This window comes from Amblyomma americanum, chromosome 7 (genome assembly GCF_052857255.1).
Source record: "Amblyomma americanum isolate KBUSLIRL-KWMA chromosome 7, ASM5285725v1, whole genome shotgun sequence".
Taxonomy (NCBI): domain Eukaryota; kingdom Metazoa; phylum Arthropoda; class Arachnida; order Ixodida; family Ixodidae; genus Amblyomma; species Amblyomma americanum.
In genome coordinates this window covers 1,751,023-1,771,658 of record NC_135503.1, presented here as the reverse complement: position 1 = coordinate 1,771,658, position 20,636 = coordinate 1,751,023, and the positions used below count along the sequence as shown (strand labels likewise).

The window sequence follows — 20,636 nt, the reverse complement described above, 5'->3', positions numbered from 1 at the left end:
CGGAGGCCACTTGAGATTACTTACGTATTTTGAATGCGAAATCATTGTAATTCGTTTTGTAACCTTTTATTTTTATTCTTCTCTTTCTTTTTAATGACACCTTTGTTCATCAGCCAACAGTCGTAAGGCAACGCATGTATTAGGCTCACCGTCCTTCGCCGAAAAGCAACGTGGTTTTGGTGCCTGTGAGTTGGGAACTCGGCTCGCAATCTGAACCGCCTGGGTTCAATTCCCGACGCATTTTTATTTAATACCACGATGACGTCATCTGCCATTTTTCATGAATACTGTTGCGGTCAATGACACCGGGTATCGTTGCCGACGAGGCATACAATTATCTCGCATTAATAACACAAACACGCTCAGCGAACTAATGATACATCTGTGTTAAGATGCTGTAGACTGAATAAAATAAAATTTTATTCCTGAATTTTATTCCTGCCTGAATAAAAATTCGCTGTTGGGGAAAGGAAATGGCGCTGTATCTGTCTCACAAATCGTCGGACACCTGAACCACGCTGTAAGGGAAGGGATAAAGGAGGGAGTGCAAGAAGAAAGGAATAAAGAGGTGCCGTAGTGGAGGGCTCCGGAATAATTTCGACCACCTAGTGATCTTTAACGTGCACTGACATCGCACACCACATGGGCACCTTAGCGTTTCGCCTCCATTGAAACGCAGCCGCCGCTGTCGGGTTCGGACCCAAGAACTCCGGATCAGTAGCCGAACGCGCTAACCACTGAGCCACCGCGGCGGGTCAGAAGCCTGAATCAAATCGCAATCGAGGACCACTCCGATGCGGATGATTCGTCGGCTGATAATAACCAAACAATCTTAACTCAGGAATAAATAAAACATAGGCCAAGAAGAGTGAACATAAAACACCGCTCATTACATTTTTCCCCAAAAGAATGCTATAGTCACACCGCTCTGCGAGGCGGGGGGGGGGGGGGGGGGGGGCGTTTGGAGCCCGAGCCGCTGACTTTTCACCGGCTCCGAGACCGGAATTGGTGTTTCCTTCCCGATGCGTGTTTTGCACGCCGGAAGCGTCCACGGAAAATCGAGCGGGTCTGCATTCGCAGAGACAAAAGACATTGCCCCAAGTCACCCTGTCGGGAGCGGAAGGGTGACTCCCCGTTAGCCGCCTTGGCCGTGCTGTGGCTGACAAGAACACGTCGGATATTTTGTGCTCCATGGAAACAGCGACGCCGTCGGAGCTCGTCAAAGCAATGCAGATTTAAGCTTTCCTAAATGATATGCTCGTATGCGCCTGGAAGTGCAAATATTTTTTATAGAAAACGAGATGGTGGAAAATTATTGCAGTGGATGATTTCCTTCAACAGGCGCCATTTTGCAAATGTACCTTCTAAAAACGACTTCTTCGTCTCAGAAACGATGGACAAAGAAAAAAATGCAAAAACATGGCACTCCCATGAACTACCTTCTCAAATAAGGCAGTCAGGACATTTGCCCAATCGAAAGACTGACATTAAAAATGGAAGAGCTTAAGGTGACCGATGGTGTACAAGTCAGATATAGCATACTTAAAAAAATAATTCTCACGGTGAAATGAACGGCGGCGCTAACAAGGACACTAACCAGAAAGAAAGAGATACCACAAAAAAATCACATGCTAAGTCGGGATCAAGACGACCACAAGTGGTCCCTTATATACACCGAGTGGCGCACAGCTTGAAGAAGGTTGCTGGCCGGTTCGACGTACCTGTCGCTTGCTGACGCGCCCAAAAAGCTGAGTGGGTTATGCTCGTGGATCGGCCAGAAGAAAAAAATGGCCAGGTTAAAAGGCTTGGTTAAGCCAAGAATGCGTTGCATATCTCGATGGAGTTCCGTGCTGCTCCGTTGACTCAATAGGCTATTGACTCGATCGCCATTGAAACTGCCCGTGTAGCAGCGCTCGATCGCCTTTGAGACGGTAGACTATCGGTTCGAGGGCCCCCGAAATGCCCGTGTGACAGGGGTATAAGACTGTCCCGGCGAAGGAGCGCAGCTCTTTTATACATATGCCGTGACGTCAATCATAGCGCAGCACCCCTAGCGGGAGGAGCGGGAGTCAGGTGGTGGCTGAGGCCGCGCGCGACCGCGCCAGTTGGGGCCCGATTTTTCCTGGGTGACGTCACGCGCCGGCGCAGCGCCCCTAGCGGGAGGAGCGGGAGTCAGGTGGTGGCTGTGGCCGCGCGCGACCGGGGCCCAGCTTTTTCTTTGTGACGTCACGCGCCGGCGCAGCGCCCCTAGCGGGAGGAGCGGGAGTCAGGTGGTGGCTGCGGCCGCTCGCGACCGCGCGAGTTGGGGCCCAGCTTTTCCTCCGGCTGTCGTGACGTCACGTCACGTGGTTGCGCTAAAGGTCAATGGTGGCTGCCCGGCCGCGCCCAAGGGCTGAACTGAGTGATTGCAATATGCAACGCATAAAAAGCCCTGTGCAGAAAGAGGTACGGCAAGCATTTCGTATCATGTGCCGTCAGAGTGGTTTACGAAATCCCACTGACGTGTGGAAGGGTCTATATAGGCCAGACGAGTCGCTGTATTAACGGCAGGGAACGGGAGCATGAGAAATCGTTAGAAAACGGAGGCGAGTTGAATTTGCCTCCCCATTGTAAAGATTGCAAGTGCGAGCCAGTGCTTAACGGAATAAGGATTCTGGGTAGGAGTCGCGATCAGGTGGCACGTGAAATTCTTGTGAATTTTATGATCAAAAAGAAATGAAGCACTTGTGTTAGCGCCTCTTCGGTATCCCTCCGAAGAAATATCATGAAGTTTCCTTTCTTGACACTTTTTTGGGACGTCATGTACTGTGCGACTTTTCAGTCCTGCATTTCTAGCAGCCGTCTGTTGTTTGTTTAGGTGGATTGTTAATTATTGTTATTGATTTTATCTTTTTTATCGTTTTTCGGTTTCTGACTGCTTTTGCTTCATATGTTTGACTCTGCTTTTGCTACGATTGTTATTTGTTATTGGCTTTTTACTTTTATTTTAGTTTTTGGATTTTTTTGTCTCTGACTGCTTTTGCTTCTCATGTATGACTCTGTTGTAGCTACAATTGTTTGACCCTGCTTTTGCTAAGAGATGGCCCCTCTTTTTCGTTTCTAATTCCTTTTATCAGAATCTGTTAGTTTATCCTGCAGGGCTTAAAGTTTGCTTGCCTGTTATCCTGATGTAGCTGCTTTTTATTCCACGTGCTGGGTTCGGAGCGATAATGCGATGTGAGCCGAATGTTTAAATATGCCACTTTTTCGTGTAATAAACAGTTGGTAGTGTGCGAATGTGGTGTCTCTTTCTTGTTAGTGTCCTTGTTTGCGCCGCCGTTCATTTCATCATGCACCAACTCGCCCCTCAGGCCGTTATTCCGAATAAGTCCCACGTTACGCAAGGTGCAGCCCTTGACATCAGGCATTCTAGAATGAGGTGGAGTACGAAATTGGGATTCTTGCGAAGCTCCCGAGGACAGGCGTGATCTGCACGTGTCAGATGTAGGCGGGGGAGCAAGGATCACGTGATAGCGGGAGGTAAGCCCTAGTTTACCGCAGTATTGCAGCAAAATTGCAGATATCTCGGCTTCGTTGCCCAAATCAGCGGAATTGCATTGCGGAATGAAATTAGAGACAAACCGTGCAACTGTTCTCAATATAGAGCGCCACAATATAAGCCGCATTTCGATCGCATCGCCGCTGCACAGACAGCGGCAGCACATTTAGAACGGACTTCGACATGTATACATAAGGAGCGGGTATAACAAGCGTCTGTCATGCTAGAGGAGGTCATGGTGTATCTTCCTCATTCGCACTTAGTGCTTCAGAGCAGACGATCTTTGGAACGGCATTACTGGGCTTCTGGTGGTGGACGCTGAGGAATTGCTGTGACAGAAATGCGCAGGAACACGACTGGGTATCCTTCCTAACAGCCCTGGGATCACCACAACGCATATGCGATAGGAAGTACTGCTTAATTACGGAGCCCGTGCATCAGGCGGCTGCTCATTCGGTGTTGAATTGCCTGCTCCAGGCTCTAAACAAAAATCAACGTCGATTGGTGTAAATGACCTGCCTTCCAGTCCACATACGAAAAGGAACTTCAATAAATCTCACGCAGTTACACTCGAAGCAGTCGTAATAAGCAATACAAATCGGCTGAGGCATCCTACAGCATAAAAGAATGATCAGCTTAAACAAATAGGCTAGAATTTCACAGAAAACGAGCTAATTTCATTACACAAATAAAACCGGCTTCAGCGGCTTCAAACATCTATGGAAGAAGAAAAAATTTGAATATTTGTGACCTTCACAGTCGCAAAAGAACAAACGCCACGACAAAAAGCAGGTCTGCGAAGCACAACGCGGCAACAAACTAAAATCACGCCTGTACCAACGATTGTGCACCCAGGAAAAACATAAACAGACGAAGGCAACAGAGCCCTTCACTACGACAAGCATGTCAACGCATCTCTCGAACAGCGTTACTTTGACGGCAGTCTCATCGATGATGGGCGTGCCGTAGCAAGGCAAACATGCCGGTCACGAAGAAGACGACAAACAGAAAGGAGGTAAAATATGCTCCATTATCAGCCTTATACACGGATTCATGAGAAATCCGTATAAACGTCACTGATAACAATGAACCTTCCAGAAAGCAGTCGATAACCTCTACGAGGACAGGGCTGGCAATGCGCAGAAATTTCATTCCCAGGTGATGTGGACGTGCTTTCAAATGATGCAGGAAACTCACTGGCTTCTACGAGTACCAACCGGACATTTGCATATAATAGAATACTACAGAAAGCCTGAAGGCATGCAGTCCACTTAAAGCGGTGCACCATCACAACTGAGCATTCGACTTTCTCGCAACACATTCAATAGAAAACAAAGCTCACCATGACCAGCAGAAAGCGAAATTGTGCACACACCACTCGGACGCCGCGCAGCGTATTGCTTCCCCAGGACATGCACAAATGAGTGCATTGTGCACTGAGATGCGGTCCTTGTGAAAGGTTTTATAAAATGGCCTCGGTTGAAAGGAGTCTGTTGCCAAAACTAGAAACACAAAATGATACCCTGCACCTATTACTTCCCGGCCACATGGCTGTACGAGAGATAAAAACGCAACAAAAAGGGACGTCTAATCGCAGACGGGTGTGATCCCCCCCCCCCCCCCCCCTCCAAAAAAAGGATAAATTCTTCATGCGTGCACCGAATAGACGCAAGCACACGTCCATCGCTGTTTCCCTCCCGCATGCTCCTTCGCGATCGTTCGCGAACTGTGGCTGCATCACAAGGCAAGAGGTTAGTGTTTTTTTTCTTTTGCTTCAGGCGGCAAAAAACTGCGATATGTGTTACGAGCTTCCGGTTTGGATTTCCCCAAAATACTCCCCCCCAACTGCAACGCGTCACGCGCGAAGCTCCGTCTGCCAAGCCAGCGCACACAGGCCGTCGTTCAAGCGGCGATGTTAGGTGGCCTCTTTGAGGCCTGTGCCCTGCACATATAGCGGGGCCTTCGAGCGGCTGTTAGCCAGCCAGCCTTAACGCCCTTGCCGCCGACAAAGGTAGAATGCGCCGCCTTCACTCGCGCAGGGTGTCCGGCGCTGCGTTCTTTAGACACGTGCGCCATGCGAGGACTGGCGCATGGTTGCCGTGCATGGCCAGCTGATTCCTTTCCTTTGTAGGGTGACTACTGTTTCAATGTGCCTGATTCAACCACCAATCTTCCTTCCGCACTGCAAAGCACGGAACAGACCTTGGGGGACTCCTTCTCTGCGCTTCGCCGTTTGTGTTGCAGTGAACGCACTTGCAGCGCCTGTCTGCGCATACGGCTGCGAAAGCAACGTAAAAGACCGCGGGAGCCATACCGCCAGCATGACCGCGGAGCATACGCCCACCCATGTCCCACATTCATGGATAAAAGTTATGAATATTGGAAAATTGTACGGTACCATTAAAGAGGTATTGAAGGTAATGGTTCTTCTTGCGATGTGGAATAAAATATTTCGTTAAAGTTTCTCCATCGCTCACATTAAGCAGCTAAGACTGCCGTGGCAAACCGACGGTGAACGCTTTTGAAGACAGCAAAATTGTGGGAGGACTCCTATGCTAAGCTTATGAGTTGACGTGATAGCGGCCGCCGTTTGGTGCGTCATCTGATGCGGATGCGACTCGTCAGGTTTTTCTCGCAAGATTATTTTATTAGGACGACGATAGAGACCGATACTTAGCATCAGCAAACATTGGCTTTCCATTCTGAGCAATTTGACACCTTTGAACGCAAAAAAGTCAACCAAAAGGTCACCTAATGTCGAAGGTCAGAGGTCAACTAAAGGTCATGGGTCAAGGTCAGGGGTCAAGGATTTGACACCATAACTGTACCACATATGGTCATTCACGGCTAACTTGATTGGGCTGAAGGTCTTTCAAGGTCGTTCTCCGGCCTACTCGACGACGGCTTTACTTAGGGTAGGGAAGCTTTTCGCTTCAAAATTTTAGCTTGCCAGAGGGAGGCATGCGGACAAATTTATTGTTGCAGTGAAATCTTGCTACATATGAAAAAATTGCGTTCACGAGCTCTTTGCCGTCGAAAAACGGTTTTGTCCAGAATTGTTGGGCAGTTCCCGGGTTCGAACCCGACCGCGGCGGCTGCGTTTTTATGGAGGAAAAACGCTAAGGCGCCCGTGTGCTGTGCGATGTCAGTGCACGTTAAAGATCCCCAGGTGGTCGCAATTATTCCAGAGCCATCCACTACGGGGCCTCATTCTTCCTTTCTTCTTTCACTCCCTCTTTTATCCCTTCCCTGACGGCGCGGTTCAGGTGTCCAACGATATATGAGACAGATACTGCGCCATTTCCTTTCCCCCAAAAAACCAATTATTATTATTAATTGTTGGGTATGCGGCACGCTCGCTTCTAAAACTGATCATTTACTGTTTACCACAATCGCTAAGCAATCTGGTCGTTTGTCTTTTGCTCCGTCATGCTAAGGGCCGGAATATTTCGTGATTGCGAGGGAAAGGTTTCTGTGCAGTAGATTTCTCTGCACATGATGATAGTTGGGCTGGGGTAGTTTACGTTTGCGCCATCTTCTCCAAAGGACACACCTGCATGGCTATGCCTCATTAAAACTTACTGTTGGGTGAATTTGTCCTCGTCTTTTTATGCGCTATATACCCCTCAAGGTGGTTTTGCTTTTTCTCACTTCGGTTCAGCCACACGGGGCTCACGGTATTTAATTAAGAGTCAGACGTCGTCGGAAGCCGTTGTTCAGGAACTATAACTTGCTGCGGCCGGCCCATGCACGATCCGTGCAAAACACGAGGATCAATAACGGTTTTCGCAAGAATGTTTCAGCATTAAAGAAAAGCGTTCACTCATATAACATGCGTAATCGAGATGTGTGGTATATACCAACCCCCACAATAATGCCCATCAATGATTATAATTTTCCAGTTCTCGGTAATAATGCCCGCCAGTCTGTCGATATAACTGAATTGCCTAAAAAATATCTGAAGCAGATGTTCAATGATGACATTACCGCAACTGTGTGGATGCGGTAAGTCGTCATCGAGGCAGTGTGATGCTTTTCTTTCAGTCGATGTGAAGCTTTCAGTACTACTTCTCTTGTGGCAGAAATCTCTACTATTCTTTGTTATTTCCCGAATTTATTTCATTTTCACAACGGGCCTCGTTAGTCTGCTGGTAACAGTTGTTTTTGCGGTTGACCTATCATTGTACGTCGTGTAAGGAATTATATTACTAGGTTTCATCACCGTCCATAGCTATTCCAGTCCACGCAGTCTTCTAGGTATCGTGTAGGCGAACTTGTAAGGCCAGCCTTTTCAAGACATGTAGCTTCAAACAGCAGCGAAATTTGAGACCTGAAGGGATGGAGGACAAGTAAGGGAGCACCTAGTTTTGATGCAGAACGGTTTCCTCCCTCAACCTTCAACCTAGCCTTGTCCAGTTTTCGCTTTCTTATTCCAATCGCTGCTTCCAATGCTCTGAGCTATCATACAAATGCAGTGAACGTGGACAGGCTTTGAATTCCAAAGCAGCTTCCTCACACCGTCTTTTAGAGGGTGCAGCAAGAAAGCAGTCGGCCCTGTGTCTTGAGCCAAACACAGCCGGAAAGACCCACGCATGAAGAGAGATTCTTTCGGATTGTTTTGGAAGCACCTTTTTCTCTTCAATGTCGTGTCCTTCCTTTCTTTCTCAAAGGAAGAAAAAACAAGTCACGTTGGCCCCCTTTTTTCTTATGAGTTGGAAATGTAACATGGTCTCTGAGAATTTGAGAAATGAGATCCCCAACAAAAGGACACGTTGGCGCGGTCCCTTCGACGTCTCCTTGGCGGCGGTCGGAAGTTATTTTTTTTTTCAGTCTAGTCTAGAAATAAAATTTCTGCGCTGCTAAAAAAAAACACATCTGCTTGCCTGGAAAGTCACTACTTCTGCGTGGCACCCGAGAAAGAAAAAGAGATGGGGAAATGGGAACACGAGAAGACGACGACGGCGCATTGTGTTACGGGCTTGCTGTATGGAAGAGTTGTACCCTGTGGGTCTTTTGACCACAGCCAAATCTGACATTTTAAACAAAGAACAAGGAACGTGAGATCGCTTCACAGTCATTTGGAAATGAGGCCAATTCCTTCAGAGCAGATCCTGAAGACAAAGGTTTTACGCAACTCTGCCTTGAGCAGACACCTGGTAACATTCATTTTTGGAGACTCTTCGTTGATTGCACACATAGTATAGGCTCCTGCAAGTGTTGGATCAGGCACGCTACTCCGGAGAACAAGCGAACTTTATACGGCAGTTGCATTCGTCAGGCCACCGTAGCTTTCTTTTCGATGCTCGATATCCCAGAAACAGTCTGCAAAGATACAAAAACAAGCGAAGGTGTATACGTGTTTATATCCTCTGAGGCAGGGTGAGCACAGTCTGTAGTATATTGTGATCCCCTGGTATGCGCGCATATCCTCTCTGCTGTTATAGTTTCGGTGACTTGCAAGGTTCCAGGGGCCGACCGGTAAGTGAGACGTCGGGCGACCGAATGAGCCTCCTTGTATCCTCCCTGGTGAGCTGGAGCCCAAACGAGCAGAAGCAGTTCTCTGGGTCCTCCTCTTCCCTGTTTAATGTGCGGATGACAGTCTCCGTCACCCTCCCGTTTCGTAATTTCTTGCTTCTAGGTACGAGAGTACTGGTGGCGCTAAAGCAAAATGGAGAGAACTCTTGAAGCATCAAATAAATCAAAGCTAATGCAGGACCCAAGTGCGAGAGCCAGACATAAAGCTCGAAACACCCAAAAAAAGATAAAAACATATTTGATGGCTACGTGCAAGCACTTGGTACAAAGCTGAAAGTTATTTATGGCGCTCGCTGCATCAACCAATGTAAGTCGCAATTCCAAGAGTGTTCAGTTCGTATAAAAGAAAGAAATCTATGCACAGTGCAGCCGACTCTGCAAAAGCAGACTCTCCGCCATGGTCACAGCTGTGTACATAGCGTCTAAAAGAGTTAATAAGAATCTGCAAAACTTAGAATAGCACGCCCTTCGTTTCACTCACTTTTTTTATTTTGTTACCAATTGGTCGCTGGATTGTGGCCTTCAAAACTTGCTTCTTTTTTTTAACAACAGGCGGCAAACGTGTTCATACTTTGTCATTCAAGTTTGCTCTTCCAGCGAGCTTTAGCAGGCGTAATTTTACATGACGCCTCACAATTCATGGCCCATTGCACCAGTGGACGCAAGCAGTTGAATTCTCAAGATTTCCCGGACAAGGAAGCCCCGGTGGTTTTCCGAGCGGCTGCCCTCTGTTCGAGGGGGATTGTGAAATCAAAGCACTAAAGACGAGAGCCGAGAATTCGATTCCCCGGCGAAGTGCTATTGGATATCCACAGGAGGAGAAAGCTGGGCACGTTATTAGGAGCCTTCTTAATCCCCGCTGGGCGCGGATCAGGGTCTCTGTCTGCCGAAAAACGACAGTGCCCTGCCTCGTCGGTGTAGTAAATCTGAGCCGATGTCAGGTCGAGAGACTAGAGGCTACCATGAGCATTTAATTGAAAGCACGTGCGAAAGCCTGCTTCAGAAGCTGAAAACTAGAGAAAGAAAAGTCCAATGCTCAGTGCAAGCACCACCGTTTGTCATATATACCACATTTTCATTGTCTTTGCCATAGCATTTAGAATGCGGCCGGTAGATATGGGATTTGTGGTGTTTTCTCTGCGCCCTAAAAGCTGAAAATCTGTGCCGCCTAGTTCCAAAAGGAAAAAAGGGAACATGCACGTGTAAAAAGCACCTTCAGGCAAAGTTGATTAAATGAGCTTGAGAATTAATCTATGAGATATCTCTACGTTGCGGGGCAGGTGCACATTGGCTAAACTTGCCGGTGTTTCAACGAGCGGGACACAAGCGATCCTTTCGCACCACTGGCGGCAATAATCTGCCTCGACACTGTAAAACGTGCGAAAGCCGTAGCAGTTGACCACATCTAGGAAATACTTAGTTATACTCAAAAGAAAGACCAAGACGGGAGCAGAAGTGATCTAATCCTACTAAATTCCAAGAGGGGTGAGAACGGTGTCAGCTTCAAGGAAAGAGCTTGAATTTTTAGGTGGTCAGGTTCCGACTTCTCACCGCTTCTGGTGCACTTGGTTCATCATCGATACCCCGAGCATGTTAACTTTGCGATTGGAATTGTTTGTTCTACTGACGGGCTTTAAATGTCGCCTCTTTGGATAAAATAAAACCAGTTGAAAGTCTGCACTATCATCTGTCTTCTAGAGCGAATGCTCTTCTCCTCGCGTACCAAGCTGAAGGTCATGTCGCGCCGGGGTTTGGCCTCTAAGCGGGGGTGCGGCGCAGATGTGGCAACCACATGACTCCCCGCCGCTCGCTCGAGCTTTCCAGCCTGCGCCTAACCACGTGATTTACTTCGGCCCAGCAATGCAGGCGCGCATTACGTGGCGGACAGCGATGAGCTGCGCGCCGGATCGTGTTCCTCGACGCCACATCGCAGACGCCTGGCATCCTTAACGGAGCTCTCTATGACCACGTTCTGTCGAGTCAGCCATTTTCCATGGCACGGTTTTACCTTCACCGTAGCTGCAACAAATGCTGCCTTCTGCGCGGCTGCCCTTTTCTACTTAAGCGATGTATGCGGGGTTGTTGGCAGATACGAACTGTAAGTCAAAGGCTTGGAATATTATGTCAGCATCGCCGCAAAACGAACGTAATTCACCAACACTAATTGTTTCCTTAGCCTTCATGATTGCGTTCACACTTTTTTCTTTTAATTGGACGCAGACCACCTCGGTTGGTTCATAGTTCCATACAAGTGACCAACTATTAGCCGAACTTGCGTCAGTCGAGTCGTAGCTTTTCGTCGCATTCTCAAAAGTGTTGTTGTACGAGAGGTACAAGCCTTCTTCGTTTTATTCCGATATCATGATGTCATCCATGTAAGCCTGAAATCCTGATAAGCCGGTCAGGGTGGTGTCAATTCGCGGCTGGAAAATGCTTGCCACTGAGGCGACTACAAATCTGTTCTGACAAAAGAGCCCACGGTGCGTGCTCATAGATCTTCGTCGAGCACAGCCTTATCATATGCATCGCATAAATGGAGCGTGCTGGAGAATTTTAGTTTAAATCTTTGGTTGCAAATAGCTCGTCACTTGAATACTGTTATAATTAAAAAAGAGGATTTAGAGTAATTATAAATTCACCGCAAATCCTAACGGCACCATCCTTTCTTAACACTGGCGGCACAATCGGCATGGCTCACTCAGAAGGCGTGACTGGTACAGCATTACGCGGGAAATCGTGCAACTCGCAGTAACGCACGCGGTCTGATATTGAGCCCGGTGCCCAGGCTGACCCGTTGAGAAAAGATGCGGCGAAAAAAGCCGACAACCACGAATTGCTTCCCAAGACGCATTTAGCGATAGCTTTAACTTAACAGCCCGAGCTTGAAGTGCGTTCTGATCCCAGCTGTCGCAGTCGTTTATGCGCGTCGACGTTGCGATAGCAAAGGCAACTACGAGCACAGCAGCTGCGCACGAGTTCCGCACCTTAGTAACTTTGGGAGGAGGTATTAGATACAAAGGAAAGACGAAATCCTACCACCAGAACCAGCTAAAATAGTACTGCCGGTGTGAGAATCTCAATACGGCCAATCCTGCGGCGCCGGTCGTTTCAACGCGAAGATGATTTATAGAGTGATGTGTCACTGCGCTGACACGGACTGCGGAACAGGGCCGATACGGTTCCCCGTTCGCTTTTTTCGGTTTTTGCGGCTCTAAGAACGTTATGTAAACGTGTTTCTATTTGGCTGGCGAGGAGCGTCTGCTTCAGGACCTCCTGGAACTCTCCGTTTCTTGCCTGCACCACTAGGTGCGGCATGAATTGGTGAATTCGCGAATATATGCAATCTATAGAGACATCTGAAGGAACTGACATCTGGGGTTGTCCTTTACGTAGCAAGCCATGAGCTCTTGTGCGCAGCGCGGGATTTGTTGTGAAAATTCTGGGTACCTCTGCAGGACAATAACCAACTGCGACCGTGGTTCGGCACCTCGCGGCACTGGCCACCTTGTATTAGACGCGCACGCGGGACCAGCCGTCTTCACGTTGCCTGCAAACTGTTCGAGGGAGAATATTCCGCGGGACGCACGCTTCGCTTCCGACAATCGTAACGACAGGGGTAAGTATTTTTCAGCTATTCATGCATTGCACCTCGCATGTATATGTAGCGCTATTCTTGTGCGGTTGTTATCTATGAGACATTACCCGTTGTTTTATTATTGGCTGTTTTCATTTGCATAGTTATTAGTTTCGATTCGTTGCCTTACATTTGCGGTTGCAGATGCCTCTTTACTTGCACGCCTGAAGTGAACCCATTTACTAGCCGTCGGCAAAGGGTTCAAACAATTATTTCAACGTGTTCGCGAATATATGAAGAAGAAAATAATCCTTGAATCGAATTGAATTCAACATCCGTGGAAACCGCACAATGTTCTCTCAGCCGCACGAGTCACTGAACACGAAACAAGCACACACCTTTCAGAGAGTTCGGACTAACAGTCTCGTCACGGAATTATTTACCAGCATATTCGGATGCCGCAATTCAACTCACCGTCCCAACTGTCCAGAAATGAGAAAAGGTATAGGGTACATTCTATATTCATGAGTCATTTCCCCTGCTTATTGCCTTCCTCATGGAGCACTCGGACTCGGCAGATGGCCGTAGCGGAGGAAGCGGCCTTCCTCACAGCGCTGGTCTTTTCTTCCCGGCCGGAACCAGCTGGCGGACGACTGCGCCCACGGTGGATCGAGTCTTCAGCAGCAGACGCTCACTGCGCATATCACTTCGTATCGCCGCCCATGCTCGCAATTTCTTTCTGTCAGAACAAAACAGAGAGGACACGCCGCTGCTCGGAGGCGCACGCCCGTTGTGATTCCACGCGGAGCCATCCGAAGTGGGATCCCATCCGGAAGTACATCTCGGAAATCGTTGTGGCGGCAGCTGGGCCATAATATTCCCTTTGCTACCGCAGGGGGAAGGCTTCGCTCACGACGCTTAGCGCCGGAAGACGCAGTAATCGCAACGGCCGGCGGTTGTATTGCAGAAATTATTCGCTCTGGTTTTGCTCTTGTTCTGCTGAATAAAGAGCAAATTTCGCCGCCTTCTTTCGATCGAGGAATTCGGAGAAATATGCGCCACAGTAAATTTTGATTAGTTCTGTTGCACCGTGGTAGAAGGCTATGCCTGCGACAGCGCTAACCATAGAGCAGCAAAGGATCCAGCAACACGACCGCTGACAGTTTTCTTTAGTGAGGCACAAGTAATTGCACAGGCTGCTTCAGCGATCGGCACCAAGAGTTAATAAAATCAGATTTTAGAGCTGTAGAGATGGCTTCTTGATCTCGTATTAACTGCGCATCCTGATAACATTACTCCTATCACCATGTTGCGCGGTTTGAGGGACCATCTGACGATACATACTTGTTTTTATTGCAACGAACTTAAGAAACAAAAAAATAGAAAACACTAACGCTTTATGATAAAGGAGACTATACGTCAGCATGAATCGCGAATTATCAGAATATTTCGACACGTTCGCAGCTAACTTTTCACAAAATTCTATCGAGTCCAACTGGTTGCGTTTCAAAACAGAGATGCGCCGACTTCTACGTGTGTACATTTGCACCATTACAATAAATGAAAGGATAACATCACCATGGTTTAATGTAAGCCTAAAGAGACTAAATAACAAAAAAAAGAACGCCTGTTTCGGTCGGCCAAAGCAACTAACTCTCCTTGCATATGGCAGAAGTATTACGCAGCCGCGAATGAATATGACAGACTAACCGCACAAACTAAACAGAAGTTTTTTTTCACTAATTTACCATCCATACTGCAGACTAACCCACAGCGATTTTAGAAAGCTATCAGCGCTTATCAGCGTAATGAGATCACACTTATTAATAGTTCTGAATCTCCGATTCCTAGCACAGATGTTGCAGATTGTCTAAACACAGCGTTTAGTTTGTTTGTTTTTTACTAATGAACCACTTGACCGTTTTCCTGATCTGCCATACTTTACGCATCCTCTCATGCAAAACATCAAATTTGATCCCATCGGCATTGTCAAAGTAACTGAATCACTGCACAACTCGTCATCCACCGGTGTGGACTCTATAAACGCGAAAGTGCTGAAAAATACCAAACATACGTGTAGACTTTTCTTATCACTTATGTTCCAGGATTCACTCAACACCGGTTCACTTCCACATGACTGACAGGTGGGCAAGGTCATCCCAGTCGTCAAGGAAGGAAGCTGATCAACACCGAGTAACTACTGCCCCATTTCCATAACAAGCGTATCTTCTGAAATAATTGAACCTGTATTATGCTCGCATATTGCTAACTTCCTAAAATCCGTCACTATTTTTCACCCAAGTCAGCATGGTTTTTGCAAAAATCATTCCTGTGACACTCAACTTGCTCTTTTCCTGCACGACTTACATTTAAACCTAGATAGCAACATTCCGACTGACGCATTATTTTTAGACTTCAAAAACGCGTTCGATAAGGGCCCCCATGGTCATCTCTTGTTAAAGTTATCACGTCTTAATCTTCATCCATACGGTCTAAACAGGATTCGAGGGTTTTTAACTAACCGCCAGCGATTCGTATATGCTAACTCACACCCTTCGTCCTTATCACCGGTGTTGTCAGGCGTATCGCAATGTACCGTATTTGGGCCGCTCCTATTCTTGATATATATTAATGACCTACCTTGTAATATTTCTTCTAATATCCGACTCTTCGCGGATGATTGTGTCATTTACTGAGCAATTACTAACTCTGTCGATCATTTGGCATTACAAACGGAGCTTACTCACATACAGGACTGGTGTAAATCTTGGCTGATGTCGTTAAATGCTTCTAAAACCGTGTTAATGTCTATTCACCGTCGTCGTAATTACGTTGAGCCCAATTATACTATCAATAACATGAATATTGCAACATCTGAAACATTCAAATATCTCGGTGTGCATATCTCCCGCAACCTAACTTGGACTTGTCATGTTAACCACATAATAAATTCTGCTAACCGTGCGTTAGGCTATTTACGTTATAACCTTTCGCTCGCTCCACCTTCAATATCAACAGCTTGCTTTTTAAACTTTTATGCGACCCAAGCTTGGGTATGCTAATGCTATTTTTGACCCGCACTGCAATAATCTTACTAACGCCCTCGAGTCGGTTCAGAATCGCGCCATACGCTTCATTCTGTCTAATTATTCCTACAATGCCAGCATCTCCGCACTAAAAGCGCAAATAAAACTACCCCCCCCCCCCTAGCTGCGCGCCGCAGAATAGCACGTGTTAACCTTTTTCATAAATTTTTCCATTCCTTGCCTTTTGATCACCCCTACATAAAAAGAGCCCATCGCATCGCCCGCTTTCGCCATCAGAAAACAGAGTATCCCCCAAAAGCCCATACTGTGACCTTTCAACAATCATTTTTCCTACGTACAGCACGAGACTGGAATGGCCTGCCCACCGAAGTTGCCACTATCAAAAAACCACAAGCATTCAAGCGGCTCATCGAGAACCTCTCATCATAATTTATTATCTTTGCTTGCCATTACCACCCACTCTCTCATGTAATATCTCGTTAGAGACCTTTGAGGAAATGAATGAATGAATGAATGAATGAATGAATGAATGAATTCTGCGTCTTCATACCCGTGTTGCCGCTCATCGGAAAACAGGCTAGTCATGTTAACTAGTCCCGCCCGTTTAGCAATTGTATTTAACTAGCAAGTAGGTTGCCTAATTTACACTCGTAACTTTTAGGGCGGTAGCTCTTAAAGCAAAGATCCCCTTCCTGTACGATGCAGTTGTGATGCGAACATCAAGTGTTACTACGTAGCGAACCGGAGCGCAGGTAGGAGGAGGCAGTGCTATAGAAGGTGAACGGAGAGAGCGGCTCTCGAACTAGATCAAAGGAACACTGCGTCGACACATACTCTGCTGTATGCAATACGTCGCACACGGACGCCGCCTGGCAAACTTTCAGCGTTGATATAAACAGTGCTAGACTGCAGACAGGCCATCGCGACGCCGGAAAGAAATTTCGCTTCGCGGCGGCCGTGTGCGCGACGCAGTGCAGGAAGATTTCTGTGTTGTGTCGAATTCAGCTAGTCCACAAGGTATGAATCAGTTCGCTCCTCTGGGCTGTCGCTTCTTGAGTATTGAGGTCAAGGCGTGGTACTGTCAACCCGGAAATGTTAACCCTACAGGAATGCATGGGGAAAGGGCACAACGCGGCATTGCAGCGAGCACAAAGTAGCACCCATCAGCGTGGTAGGGAGGGGGGGGGGGGGGGGGGCGGCGAGTGGGCTGCCGCGCCCACACTGTAAAGGTGAGCGTTATTTTGTGTCCGCAATCTTGGAGAGTGCAAACTTTTTTATATTTCGCTGAAGGGCATAGTGGATGTTATAAAGCGGACACTACAAGCCTGGTTTATTTGCGGTGCTATGGTCAGGGGATGCGCCATGGCCCCGGCAGGTGGTTGTTTTAAGGCACAGCCGCCGGTGGGGCTTGAAAGAGCCAGGTTGCTTTGCCCAAGCTTCCGCAAAGTTCATGCTCAGCGCCACTGTGGTCAGGAGGTAAATGCATTCAATTTATTTGAATTAACTTCATTGAAACGTGCCACGGAAGGGCAGGTTGCTACATGTCATGGTGACCAGGTTGGGATGACGAGGTAAGGACACATGACCTCTCCAGGCCAATCATTAACTTAACTACCACTTGCCACAGTGAGCACTTTCCACGTAGTCCGGTGGGCAGGTTGTGATGACGTTACAACGCCACGTGACCTCTCTCGAGCAACAGGTAATTTCGTGACAGAGAAGGAGGAAATGTTTGAGAGACGGACCCTTATGTTATCGCATTAATAAATATATATTAATTATTACATTGTCACCAAGTTATGACTGCGGTCCCGAGAACAAAAAGACAGCGAAAATGGCGTCTAAACAAAACTCTTCATTTGGGCTGACTTGCGCCCACAATTGAATGAATCACTCGGTGGTGGAGTAGCAACAAGCGCGCTCGCCAGTCGTCGAAGAAAATCCCCGCCGCTGTTGGCCGTGCTCAATTTAAAGCTGATAGCGAACTTTCGAGATAAAGCGTGCAAAGTTACTAGAGCATTCTGGACCAACGTAGAATCAGCTCTACCCTGGATGCGATCAATCGAGATAAATCTGGTCGCGTATTGCATCGCAAACAAAGCGATAAAACGGCGTGCTGGCAGCTTTGAAGAATGAATAAACACTACAAAGACTCGCGGCAATATTTATTTAGTATTCATGAACGTGTTTCGAGACGACGCAATGACCTGACAATTCTTGAATTTTTCGCAGGAAAAAATTGCACATCCGAGTAAAAATAGTGCTATTTGAAAGATGCAAGTACTTGGGAGGGAGCTTTATTGGTAACTCAAGATCATAAACGACCAAAACTTTTCTTTAGCTACAGCATGCTGATCTGCTCTAAAAAAAAATCGCACAGCCCACAAAAATTGGCCGTAGTTAAGCTCTGGTTAAACCTGGAGTGACGCGATAGCTACAGCTGGCCGAGTGGAACTCGCTCAGTCGAACCGCAAAGTCAGCCTTTCGCCGCTCCGTTTCGCTGGGCGTTCCTTCTTAATCTTCGTTCCACTTGACACGGCGCATGCACACAGCTGTGGTAGCTCGGTTTCGCCGGAGCGCCGCGCCGCCGGCAGCATCAGCTGCTCCGCACCACGAGGCTGGGCACGTGACCAACCACGTGATCAGCCACAGGGTGCCGGCGCCGCCACGCTGAAGGCTCGAAACGCTACCGTAATTTTGCTATCGCTACAAAAGCAAATTAGTGTGAGGCTGCGGTTTTTTACAGCATTATGACAACAGTCAAAAAGAATAGAAAGGTCCTGGTACACTCCTGGAGCCCGTGTACTTCTGCCTTTTATCCCTACCAAGAAAACGAAGGCTGTGCGACAAATAAGCACAGACAGAGGAAGAACCCGAGATAATGTTACTGCATTTCGGTCTCCCTGTGTTTATCTCTCTTTAATTGGTTTTTCTATGGGCTGTTTTATCGTCATCGCGGTCCTGCTGGCACAGGAAAGCTCCCTTAGTTACCCTTCGGTCCCTGGCATGGTGACCGTGCTCGACTTCTCCTCCTCTGCAAATTTGCAGCCAATTTACTAAAACATGGTGCTCATTGTTGCCGCTGCGGCTTTGCCTGCTTAAACAAGTAGACTTTTTTTCTCGGCGCTGTGCTGCTCCCTCACGTAGAAAGCGTGTCCTCGATGCTGCCCCAAGAGTGAATGGGCAAAGCATCCAAGAGAGGCGTCAAGCAAGAGGAGAAGCTAATCACGGTGGGATCAGAGCGTTTTTCTACAACCTTTGCATTTGCAGGCAGTGCTTTCTCTTCGCTGCTTCTGCCCCTCTAACCAAACAACGCGAAACCTTTCGGCCTTGTGCATCGTCGTTTTCGCTAATGAGCGCTGGCCGTTCTCTTTAACATGGTTTGCAACTGTGCATCGCAGTCCCATGGGCTGCACGATGGGCACAGCCAACCATTAACGCGGGCGACACCGAGTAGTGAACCGCGACAAGACTAAAAAATTCGAACGCTCTGCCGGTCGTCCGAGCGAGCGCAGAAGGTCGACGATCAGCGACTGGAGCAAAATAGGAACGGGATGCAGTTCTGCAACTGGTAACAGGAAACGTGTCAGTCGTGAGAAGAATTGAGATTAATCTCTGGCAATATACTGTTTCCCGCATGAAACCATGTAACGCAATATTTCCCATCGCCGAAAAGGGGAACAATCGCGCATCTCACGGCTGCACCTCAGAAAGACGCCAGAGAAAGGAGGAGCAAAGGGCGCCCCGTGAATGCGGAGTCAGCAGCTTCGCCAACGCGGAAGCCACTCACTTGGCCGTCGGCCTCTGCTCGCCTGTTCGTTCCTCGCTGCACCTCCAGTACACACCGCTGCCGGTTCTTCTCGAGCAACTAGCAGTAAACACTACACTCAAGTCTCACAGTGTTAGCGGCTACTATAGCCCTTGCTCCGATTTTGCAGTGGCGTCGGCATCCGCACCGCAGACTGACGTGACTCGTGGCGTCACCTATACGAGCCATGGAATCACGTAGAAGAAGAAGAAGTGAAATTCTGCACTTCTCCCGCGCCAAAAAAGGCTGAAAAATATTCGCGCTACGCATCCGTAGCCACCCCGTGATTTCTTTTTTTTTTTTTTCTGGACGAAGGGAGGGTTATTTGCCACGTGCTTAGGGTGAGAATACCCACGCTTAAGAGTTTACACACTTTTTTAAAAACAGGCTTTTTGATTCAGAAGAGCCCTTATTTCGACATAGCACTATCAGCGGTGTAGTACATCAGAATACAGCTAAGACGTGCTATCTAGCAGGCTTGTTAACTAACATTTATTAGTTATCTTCTTAACTGTTACTGTTAGGCTCCTTAAGCATTGAGAGCCGTAATCCACCGCAACTAATATCCATATCAGCTTTTAGAATTTCAAAGATGCGGTTACCCTGGGCGCTGTGACCCAGCAAGTTCCGTCTAAATCGTGCCAAATTACACACGTTTCCGAGAAGCTCGGCGGCAGAGCAACCTCTCCAGTGCACGTAACTCATCGAAATAGCCAAAACTTGGGCCACAGCACCGGTGGCCACCGCGTTTTCTAAATTCTAAAAACTGATATCGATATCCCTTACGATGGGCTACACGCCTTTCAATAATTAAGGAGCCAAACAGTAAAAGTTAAAAATTAACCATTCAATAGTAGTTAATGACTCTTCTAGTTAGCACGCCTTAGATGTATTCTAATGTATCAAATGGCTAGAAAGGCTATGCCGAAAAAAGCGCTCTTTTAACTCAAAAAGCTATTTTTAATAACTCTGTAAAGTGTTAGGCGAAACACCCTGTTTAATCAGCTGTTGTAATCGTGCGGCGACAAATTCGTGAGGTCCGCTTTCGCGCGGGAAAGGGACATATATTAGTGTGGGCAGAGAAAAAAAATAAAGAAAAATAATGTAGCCCAGCCCGCACCGCCTAAGGAACCG

General features: G+C 47.6%; 1 long non-coding RNA gene across 2 annotated transcripts in view; it reads right to left on the bottom strand.

Annotated features, from left to right (window-relative positions):
- Positions 1 to 19,663, bottom strand: part of LOC144096893 (uncharacterized) — a 112,119-nt gene extending 92,456 nt beyond the window's left edge. For both annotated transcript variants that reach the window (XR_013306861.1, XR_013306862.1), the window contains exon 1: positions 19,485 to 19,663. This is a non-coding gene — a long non-coding RNA (uncharacterized LOC144096893). The remainder of the gene's footprint in view (positions 1 to 19,484) is intronic.
- Between the last annotated feature and the right edge of the window lie 973 nt (positions 19,664 to 20,636).